Source organism: Sander vitreus, chromosome 9, assembly GCF_031162955.1.
Source record: "Sander vitreus isolate 19-12246 chromosome 9, sanVit1, whole genome shotgun sequence".
In the NCBI taxonomy this organism is placed as follows: Eukaryota; Metazoa; Chordata; class Actinopteri; order Perciformes; family Percidae; genus Sander; species Sander vitreus.
Genome location: NC_135863.1, coordinates 19,038,773 through 19,050,778, shown reverse-complemented (window position 1 = coordinate 19,050,778; position 12,006 = coordinate 19,038,773).

Here is a 12,006-nt window from a genome sequence, read left to right as displayed (position 1 = left end):
AATTACTTGTTTATGTTCCTTTCAGCTCTAATAAGCCAATCAATTATTTGCTTTCACAGTGCAGTTACTACTTTGGCTGTGTGTCCATATAAGATTTATTTGGATTGATTAGACAACAAGACAGAGAGAGAATGGGGCCGCTATGCTGTGCAGTTACGACAATTACATATACATAAACATTATTGTCTGGGATAAGTTGGCCTTTGCTGTGGGGAGCGTGCAATTAGCTTTGGGGGAGTGAAAGCAAGGGTTGTATTCAAAAAGAAAACAGACTTCAGCAAATTTAACTCCAGATGATGCAACGTTAGTTGGATCTGGAAATAGATTTGGGAATCTGAAACCAATTATTTACAAAAAGGAGTTTTGGAGAGATTGAGAGTTAGCTTTATAACAGATGTTTTTGTAACTCATGATTGACTCAGTATAGGATTATTATTAGCAGCTCCACTCAGGTTTTTCCAGCATAATCCTCCGCAGAACAGGTAATTGGCAGACCTTGTTCCATTACTCCAAAACGTTTATGTTAAAATCGTCGGTTCATTGGTTTCATCATGTACCAGACTGTAAAGAATGTAGAGAATCGACCCAACACAGGGAAGTAAACTGATATAAATGAGGATTCTTCAGAAAATGCATGCAGACGAAAAACCTTAACATTTCAGACATGTAAAGCAGTGACTCACATCACAATTGTAACAACCATATACTGTACACTAGGAACCACTGGGCCCCTCAGTGGCCCTAAACTGGATCTACCTATCCATACACTGCCCACGTTCTCCATCCCAACACCCTGAGCCTCTGCACCTCAATTCTTCCTCCCCCCCCCCCCCCACACACATACACACACATCAAAGGCCATCAATCTCCCACAGTACAGGGGGAAAGGCAAATATTTAGAGAAGGACTGAGCCCCCATAAATCTGTAGTAGGAGAGAGAGAGAGCGAGAGAGAGAACATGATACCCACCCTACTCCTCCAAACCTCCACCCCCACCACCATCATCCCAGTCCCTCAGCAGTCCTATGTCTTGACGGCTAGAGGAAGCCTTGGGAGGCCACAGGAACCGGAGAGGAAGAGAGAAAAAGGTCTGTGGCAACACCAGCGAGAAAGACGATGGAGATTAAGGAAAGAAAAAAAGAAAATACCCTCCCACACTCAGTAGCGACATGCACAGTCATTCAGTCAAAGAAACACACACACACACACACACACAGAGCATGCAAACATGGACACAGTGGTGGGACTCCTCTTTTTGGCCTTTGATTTACTACAAGTCTAAGTTCCACTTGAGTGAGACTAGAATATTAGCGAGTATTTATGTCCTTTTTCATTTGAAAACAATATGGCTTTCAGTAATAAAGAAAGGAACGCTGCACTGACAGGTCAGGGTTGGGAGGTCACTGGGAGAGTAAATTGGGGGCAGATGAGATCCTGAACAAAGCTAGGCTAGCTACTACAAAAACTGCCTGGGTAGAGAATGGCGGCTGTTGCTCCGGAACAGCTTGAAGGGAGGCTATGCATACAGAGAGACAAAGCCATTAGAGATGAGGTTTTCATACAAAAATCCAGCACAAGGCAAATGTTTCCACAGGAGAATAAATAGCAATAAACAAGTTCAAGCATTACAAGCACTCTTTTTCTAAATGCCTTTGGTTCTAAAAGAAAATCCTGTTATGTAAACCAATTTATGTTGTAAAATCTGATGTGGTAATAAACATTAGGAAGTACAGAAGCACAGCCGAAACAGATGCACACATACCCAATACACTGACTACGTCTACATGCGAATACGACAATATTCCGAATTTGATACAGGTCATGTAAACAGCATATTCCGTTTGGATATTCCGATGTGGGATATGTCGGTATGATTCGGGTTTTAGAAGCATTCTTGGACATGTATACAGCGCATTCGGAATATGAGTCTCAATCAGGGGTTTTTCCAACAGTTTACAGCCAGTTTACGGCCTCTTGCCCATTTACGGCTTACGGTCAGCTCTGTGCGTTGCTATGGTTGTTGCACACAAACTAACTAGCCAACAGTTTGCGAGGCTGCGGTCGAGATGCATGGCCGAAAGAAAAGAAGGAGAAACACACCTACTTTTAAACATTATCAAAGACTTGGATATCAACAGGTTTTTGGATATGCGCAAACATCGCAACGTCGACCTTTTGTAGAAGGTGGTTGAAGGAATGAAAGAGGGAGGCTGTGTTTGCACAGTCGAACAAGTCCGCCACAGGTGGAAAACTTTGAAAAAAATCATATTTTGCACGGCTACATGAAACTTTGTTATTAGTGGAATGTTCACCTTCATTAGCCATGTAAACAGCTTAATCAGCATGTCGCCTTTTTTAAATAAAGGCAAAAACTGGAATAGTATGTGCATGTAAACGTAGTCACTGTTACAAATACATATAGATACGCACACTCAACACACTGCATTTACTCACATAAATGTGGACAAGACATCAGTAAAAAGGGAACAAAATAATTGAAACCGCACATAATGTATTTTGCTTAAAAAGGTACAAAAGGACACCTGCACACACATGAAAGTATACTGAGTTACTGACTAAAAGACACACACTCACATACACACAAAGAGGTGTCCCCCGCAGTCAGCTGTCAGAGCAGTGCAAGGGATTTAAGGAGATTTACAGGGCTCTGGGTGCCCCCACTGACTAAGCGAGAGTCCCAGGGGTGAAGGGCATTGATCCCTGGGCAGTGTGTGTCCTGCTCCCCTGACAGACTAGTTGATTGACTTTTTAGCCCCAGTGGGAGCCAGCACAGGCAGATAGAGACACATAAATGCCTTAACACCAGTGGGCTTGATATAGTAATGCATGCACATGTCAGCAAGGGAAGCAGACGTGTGAGGACATGCATAATTTGTTGGTCAAGTCGTATGGGCACACAAGCAAACAAATGCAGTAAGATACAGTATATGCATGCATCACACACACCTACTAACACCATCACAGCTGCCATATTCATGAGTAGGATCTGCGCTGAGCTGCATTATCATGGCCCAGATCCTGCCTTTGTTCTCGCCTTTGTTGGCTTTCCTGCCTGCCTCTGCCTTCGTCAAATGTCACGTCTCTGCAGACTCTGTATTTTGGGCCTCAATGTCAATAATTAGACATACAACATTTTGGGAGCCTCTGGACCCTTTGCTCAAGACACATTGATACATTTTTTATGTGTGTAGTTTTGTGCAGTTTTTTTACCCTCTCCTCCGCAAGTCCCGAAACGCAACTATCATCACCTACATCTAAATCACTGTTTGTTTGTTTTTTAAATGGCTGCTTTTGTTTTGAAAGATTATTTAGATTTTGTTGTGTCATATTTGTGATTTACAAATATTTTTTTTTCTTCCCCTTTCTTTTCGCGCTTCCTTTGTTGACCAGCTTCTTCGCTTCTTGTTCCTCCTCTATTTTTCTCACCCTGTGCTTCCTTTTTTATTTGACTTTCTCCGTTACCCAGCTGTGCTAAAAAAAAAAAGATCAAATTAGGTAATGCTAAGTAATGCACTAGTCATGTTAGCCCTTATTTCTTTTACAAATAGGTGTCAAAAGGATTGATTTGACGGCCATACAGCGGTATATTATTACAACACTGAAACAATTCTTTGACAATTAATTCAATGAATCAATTAATCATGATTTCTTGTCTGCTCTGGTCGCCTCTGTCATTGCCTTTCCCTTTTCTTTCCTATTCGTCCTCCACACACACACACACACACACACACACACACACACACGAGCCTGGGGGAGGATAAGAGTTTGGGATGTGCTGGGAATGGGCACCTAATTGCTTCTTACTGATCCAAATAGCACATCAGAGGCAACGGCACTTCAGTGGACCTCCGAAGAGATCCGCTAGGTTGGGCCTGTTCATTACCCTGCTGACCCCCCAGCTCGACCCCTTATACGCACACATATTACACACACACCTCCACCCCTTCACCTACCCCGGCCCATTGTCTCTGGGGTTTAATTGGAGCGATGTTCTCCATTGTGAGCAGGCTCAATGGCAGTGGAGGGCTCCATTGTGGGGCTGAATGAGGGCAGGAGTGTTCATTAGGTGAGTCTCTGAATAAGGTCTTCTGGAGGTAGGGTACTGAGAGCCGGGGGCTGCCCGAGACCTCCGGGGTGGGTGAAACTGCATGCTCTTCTCTTCTCTCCTCTCTGTCCTCCCAGCTCCCCTGCTCCTCTCCTGTTGTCTCCTTTCCTCAACAGCCTGACGCTTGGCCCTGAAAGGCAGCGGCTGCGTTTGTTGGAAGGGCAGTCTTTGTCTGCGCCAGGAGGATGAATTCGTAAGAAGAGAAGAGAGACGGGGATCAAAGACGGACTACAGAAAAAGCAAGGACTCTGATGGAGGGAGAAAAAGAACCAATGAGCCTTGGCCTGAGAGAAGTTTCATCATTCCTCGGTCTGCATTTGGACCCCGTCCCTCACTGGTGGACCCAACCACAACACTTGATGAAACACTACTGTAAAAGTGATACTTCCTTGATGCCTGTTGGGAATATACTTTACACTTTACACAAGGTCAGCGCACTGGGCCACCCTGCAAATGCTATAAAAGCAGGCGGCTTGTGCAGAAACCTGGCAGTGAAGAGAAAAGATGACTGTCTGGGCTGTGATGTAAATGACAGGATATAGAACAGGGAGAATTTTTCTTCCCCAAAAATTGATACGGGTGCAAAATGAGCACTCATCACATAAGTGTCTGGTATTAATAAATATTAAAACTGAAGGAAAGGAAACAGGTGGGCATGTCTCACTGCTGAAATTGGCAACATTCACACTTGCCTAGCACACTGCCACATGCATGCTGCTGCTCTACAGACAAAACTATGTTGCAGATTACAGGGATTTACCACTCAGCCATATTTCTGTTTTTCTTATGTTCCCTTTATGGAGTGGGGTTGCTTGAAATGAAATTAAACTCATTCAAAATCTACTTAAAAAAGAACATTCTAATCAACTACATTCTAAGTGACCTTAAAATGTTCAATTTACCATAGAAAAGTACACACCATTTACTTTCGGTATGGCCATGAGGTTGACATGGAAACCTTTTAATGTAGAAATCCAATGCCAACATGTGCTGCGACTGTTACTTTTCTCTTTCCAGACTGCTGCGCTGAAACATTTAAGCTGCCACAGAGCTGACAGGTTTTGGCAGACCACCGTCAGCCAGTCCTCAAACCAGTGCCAGTGGCTGAGTGCTCTGTTGTGAGCGTGGCGTGCAGTCGGACGATGTCTGTGTGACAGACTCGACTTTCACACTGACCAGAGCCACTTCACCCGCTCCCTGCCCAGCCGCTGATGTCATCATGCCTCCGCCACACACACATGCATACACACAAACACATGCACGAAACGTCTCTGCTCTTCCACTCTCCCTTAGCCACTACCTTCCGCTGTTTACATTTCTCTTACTGCCCAAAAAACAATACCAGACATTTTGTTCGCCACATTGAATACACACACATTCACACACATATAAACACAGGCCCGAGCTCACGCTTAATGCTAATCTGACATCATCAGAGAGGTAGGGTTACACAGGCTTATGTGTAGACACAGAGCCAAGTCTTGGAACTGCTGTTATTGCTGCCACACACAAATACATATTTTCTGGTCCTTAACAAGGGTGCGTTCAGGTTTCTGAAACAGGATGGTTCATCTGTCTCTCAGCTCCACTCTGCAGCTCCCTGACTTCAAACAGACGCGCTTTCCTCTCTTCTTCTCCTCTGACAGTATTTATTTTTCTGTCTGACCAGCTCACATAAAGCCCTGCATGGGTAGTGTAGCGTCTGCCTGGGTTGTCACGAGTATCACTACGCTCTAGGTCCAGGCACACATCAACACTCAAACATGAATGCAGGTTCAAACGTACACATACTGCAGGTGTGAACACATATTCATTCACAGCAGCATGCTGGCTTGCACATTTGCCACCCACAGTGCTCTGGCCTATATGTGGTCACTTATAGGTGTTTGGCCTACGGTAATGTTTGTGATATTCATTTAAACTAGCAATGGCAAACTTGATCCACACTGAGAGGGCCTGTTGATGTGGGTCTGAATTTTGAGTCCCCAGTGACGGTCTCCTGTCCCTTCCTGTTTAGCCTGGGCGTCTGCCGCACATAAACACTCTGGGGCCTCCACTGCTCCAGGATATGTGGATGTATTGTGATGGAGGGGGGCAAGAGTCATGGTTTCAATCCCTCTGGAAAGCCACCTCAGAGAAGGCCAGTGTATAGACTGACTGGAGGGGACAACCTAAACTCACCCCAAAACTAAACCCTCCTTTTCCTCTGTGCTTAAAGATACCCTATGGAATTTCCTTATAAACAAACACAGTTACAGTATGTTTACATTCAGTGTTTCTCACCAAACACATTGTGTGCATCCTTGAGACACAAAGGATATTCTATATTTTATAGCTTTACTGCGCCATAGACCTCTATTGTTGACCAACAATGTTCCTTCATTACGATGAACATGGGCACTGTAGTTGATTTTTGAGTAAATCCTAAATTCTGCCATAAATATTCACAAGCTAACCAACTCTGAACCTGAAAATAGTCCCCAACAAATACAAAATGTTTTCCTGTTTGACTGACATTTGCTTAAATCTACAATGCCTAGCTATTTTTATTATTATTAGCTTTTTTATTTAAACAAAAGTATAAATCTGTGACAATGTGTCTTTTGTATATGATTGAATGGACTTGGGGCTAAGAGCCAAAGAGGTTTGGGAAGACATTGGAAATAGATTTTCACAGGATTTGTTAAAAACAATATTTCAAGAAATATATAAAATATTACCAGACATATTATTTAACAAATGTGTTGAATGCATTTTTCTCCTTTTTTGATAATTTTTAAACTTAACAGGTAGCAATTTTGTATGTGCATGTGCATTGTGCGTGCATGAGGGCACCACAGGTTGTCAGTCCCTCCAGGAATTCACGATGTCAAAAATTCACGCAAATTCAACCAATCACTGTGAATTCCGTGCGACTCGCAATTTCAATCACTGCAACTTAACCACAAATTTGACCAATAACCGGAGTTTCCCGTGACAAATCACAGCAGTCCCACGTGCCAGACTTTGCGTCAGTATGTGACTCTGAGAGCCACTGACCAAGCGGGAGTGAGAACGGGTAACACCTGTACATCGCCAAATTCATTTCCTTGTTTCTGATATGAAGACGAGACGTGTGCGACTCGAACATCTAACATTTACCAACAAAATGTACAGCGAAAGACAAAAAACATTTCAGACCGTCTTTACGAACATTTTTACCCTCTAAAGTCGCTGAAAGCTGCTGGTGTTTCAATCCTGTCGGCTCTCTGCAGCGGGCGGGGCCGCTCAGTTCCCCCCCGCGACTGACACGTGCGCGCACACGCGCACGCACACACACACACACACACACACACGGTGGATGCAGGAAAAAACTGGAGATGAGACGTACAGGATGACCTAAATTGAGGACAGCTACGCTCGTTATTGTAAGTGCAATGATAAGTTGCTTGATGGTGTTTTAAGCCCCCAATGTCGACTTCAAGGCAGCGCTGCGACCATCGACTTCAAGGCACCTAACCTTAACCCTAACCATTGCCTAATCCTAGTGCCTTCCAGGCAGCGCTGCCTTGAAGACGACGTTGGGGGCTTAAAACACCAAACACCTGATAAGTTAAATGCCAATAAGTAACGTTACTTTATCAAACCGTATGAATGTGTGTCCCAGGCCAGGATTAACTAACAATGTTAAGATCAACAAGCCACTGACAGATATGTTCAAATTTGATTAATTCAATAAATTATAATTTTTTGTCTTAAATCCACCAGCCATTTTCATATTATACCAACATTTGCAGCATCCTGCAGCATCCACTAACTTTTTAGTAAAGTTACTAGGAAAACTCAGCCCAGAGTAGTTTTATTCTCCCCGAAATGAGTTTCCTTTTTATTTTTAAAGAATTATACCAAAATAAAATTACAAAAAAAATACAAAAGACATTGCAACTTTTATCACAATTTTTTACAAAAGCTCCCGCAAAATCGGGCATTTTGGGACGCAACAATCTCAGAAAAAGTTGTAGTTTTAAAAGACTAGTGCACCTGTTTAAAACATGCCTGTTTAGAATGGGCTGATTGCGTAGCCTCCTGTATTGCTGCTTGTAGCTTTCTCCAGAACCACTGTACTCCGAAATAACTTGGGGGGACCCCAAAGCACTTAATATGCAACTAACTGTATACTACTGCCTTACTGTGTACTTGTAATTTAGAGGAAAACATTGTACTACTACATTTACCTGACAGCGAACATTGCAGATTCTACTCACAAAATATCACATAACAAAATATGATGCATTATTATTTCTTAAATTATCCAGCACGCTGATAAGGCTTCTCTTTTTAAGTAAACATTTGCAGCAAAACTTTTACTCTGTGGTAACAGGCGGTTTACCGTACGGCTAGTGAATGTGTGTGTTTTTTTGTGATTTGTTTCTTATAAAACTCAACCCACATGTTGCAGCGCAGTTCAATCAGGCGCAGTTCGGCTGCGGCTCGTGTAGAGATTCAACGTGTCCCCTAAACGGCCGGAGAGTGAGTCAGTCAGTCAGTCTGTGTCACTCTGTCTGTCCATCTATCTGTCTGTGTGCCTGATCGACCTGTCTCGCTCTAGACAGCTGAGAAGTCAAGACAGCCAAAATCACCATAAACCTGGGTGTTTTATTTTGAAATTTGTTTTATTTTGTAAACCATCCGGCACGACTGTGGCCTTCCTGTATGTGATTACTCCGGAGACGCCGAAACGATCGCTGCAGCGCGCAACGCCGGCACCGGATGGGAGAAAAATGTGCTCTGGTTTATTGGCATTTCTTTAAACCAATCACAATTGTCTTGGACGGTGCTAATCCCCAGACGGCGCCACGGCACCTCTGCAAAATAGCCTCGGGAAGGAACGTGTTTGGGTGGAACATGTGTACGTTCAAAAGTTGTTTTAGTCATGCAACAGAAAACTCAGATTGGACAGATAGTCTAGCTAGCTGTCTGGATTTAACCTGCAGAGATATGAGGAGCAGTTCACCATAGTACCTCATAAATCGACCAGAGTTTAAAATGTCAACACAAAGAAAGCGGAACATCCGGCCGATAAGAGTGAAATTTGGCGGAATTTCCGGCGGCAACGGAGCAATCCTGGGAGTGGAACATGGACATAGACTAGGTAGACAGCAATCAGTTTTAGACGGATGATCCGCTTTTTGGCATGACACCGTTAGCCGGTGAACCGCAATCAATGAGCCTTGTAGCATATAGCAACTCCTTGCCCCAACTGCTGTACTGCGCATGTGTGGGGACACAAAGGCTACGTTCAGACTGCAGGTAAAAGTGGCCTGAATCTGATTTTTTCAAATCAGATTCAGGCCACTTCCGTATGTGGTCCTGAATCAGACCCAGATCTGATCTTTTTCAATGCGGCCGCAGTGTGAACAACCAAGGCGGATTTGATGCAACTTTTACCTCAATAACCCTCTCTCTCCGCGGGGAGGGGCGGGGCTCCCGGTGCAGCTGTCAACTGGGGCGTTCGCGTCGCCAGGGCGGGGATCGGCTCACGTAAAAAAGGCGATGTCTGCAACCCACCTGAGCCGTCTTGAAACATGGACCAAGGAGTTTAACGCACACGCGAGTCAGAGGGTCGCCCCGTGGCACGATGAAAGTGAGGGCCGGCACGCGCCGGCTGGGGTGGGATCCCGGTCCCTTGGGGGCGGGCGCACCACCGGCGGAGGCCCGTAGCGGTCCTGACGTGCAAATCGATTGTCCGGTCACACAGACCTCTATAGTGACTTTGCAGCCATAACCCCACAAAAGGCCAAAATAGCCAATTTGGCTTTCTTTCTCTTCATTCTTCTCCTCCTGAGCAACTGCTCATTAATATTATGGCTGCCATTACACAAACATTTTGAAATAAAAGCGAAAATGCTTACTTCCGCCATAACCTCCCTAACTTCAGTGCAACAGCGTGCTGTGTCTAATGTCATTGTTATTGTTCTTTTGAGCATGCGGGTCATTTCAAAACCGCAAACAGTTCACACTGGAATCTGATATAGGCCATATTTGAAAAGGTAATGTGACCAGCCTAACAAAAAATCGTATCTGAGCAAAAAAATCAGAATTAGGCATTAAGACTTGCGGTGTGAACGTAGCCAAAGAGATTCCTGATTTATAGATAGATGAACAGAAAGAGCGACTTCCCTGTCATGCTCCGCCACCATCCTGACTCCTGCTCTGATCACAGGGACGGATTTGGTCAGAGATAATGAATTCAAGAGCACAAATCCAGTGTCGCCGCACCCAACTCCTTCTCATCTCTGACATGGAGGAGAACCACTCTGACACCATCTGCAGGGGACAGAGAGGGACCACACAGCCAGAGCTCAACCATTCATCAGTGTGAACATCTAGTTATGGTCTGAGAATGATAAGATGTTATGGTAAACTGTGCACTATGGGCTGTCTGTCCGCAGTATGATTGCGATTAAAGTCCCACTCTTACTGGACGTACCGCTGCAAAAGAGGAAGTGTCTTAGAATTTTATTGTTTGCCATTCTGTCAGGGTTTGAATCCAGCCACAAAAATATTATGTCCCAGTCGTCACTGTTCGCTCTTTGTGAAGTTTTAAATATTTACGGTCAGACAATCTATAAAACCAAAAAAGGTTGCCACAGGCACTTTAGTTCTACCACAGTGATTAAGTGATGCATGACAAGAGACTTCTATCATTAACTGCTGTGTATAGCAGTTATGTCACATGTTCTGCAAGGAACACAAGCTATGGTATGTGTGTGTGTGTGTGTGTGTGTGTGTGTGTGTGTGTGTGTGTGTGTGTGTGTGTGTGTGTGTGTGTGTGAATTCATGCACATTTGCTTTCATGTCAGCATGCTTTCATGTGTACGTGCTTGAATTACAGCTGAGGGAACTTGGCAACACTTGTCGCCTGTAGCACTGAGAATGTTTCACAGGCTGTTGCGTACAATTCTCCAGTTTGTTTGTTTGCTCTGCCTTGGTACCATAAAAGCTCAGGGACGGGCAATTGGCACCGCCCTGTTTACATGCCGAGGCTGCAACTCCAGAGAGATGAAGCAGAGTAGGTCTGGGGAACAAATGTTTCCCCACGCTACCTCACCGCAAAGGGGCGGGTCATAGAGAGTCGAGGGATCCCAGGCATCAGTGAGGGTCTGTTGCATGACAACATATCATCATTCATCTTTTCTCCTCCTCCTTAAGTCCATCTTCATTTTTTGGGAAGCTGAATCCTGACTTAAGCCACATCACATGGCCACCATACATTGTGACAAGAGAAGAAGTGAAAAAGACAGGGAGGCAAGGAAGGGGAAAATAAAAAGGAAAAGGATACTAAACACATCCCCCAGCAGTGAATATCCTGCCTGAAGGAGTGCCATCTGGGACTGAATGTTTAAAGGGAGAGAGGAGAACAGAGAGAGGAGAGCTTGGGTTGGGATCCGTAAGAGAGGGAAGGTGGGAGTCCAGCTGGGTCCCATTAGGGCTGGACCACATGTGCCTGCGGGGGGTGGGGGGGGTAGTAGCGGACCGAGGGGGCAGGAGGGAGCAAAGAGGGCAGCGGGGAGGAAGTGCTGAGAGCGATGGGCCTAGACCCTGTGAAGCTTTATTAGGCCTGTCGTCTGCTCTTCTCGACGGGGCTGCCCACACCCCTCTGCAACACCCGCCACCCTACCTTAGCCCCCTCCTCCCCACACTCCCCTGCCCTCGGGCACCGCCAGGGCAGAACAGTATAAAACTATGAGAAGGAGGGAGACAGGACTAGACCACCCAGACACATACACACACACCCATAATGGCTACCAGGAGGAGGCCCCAGCATGAGAGCTGCAGCTGGAAAGGGCGAGGGACATCCACACACATGCACATGCACACAAATAGAGTGACACAAAGTA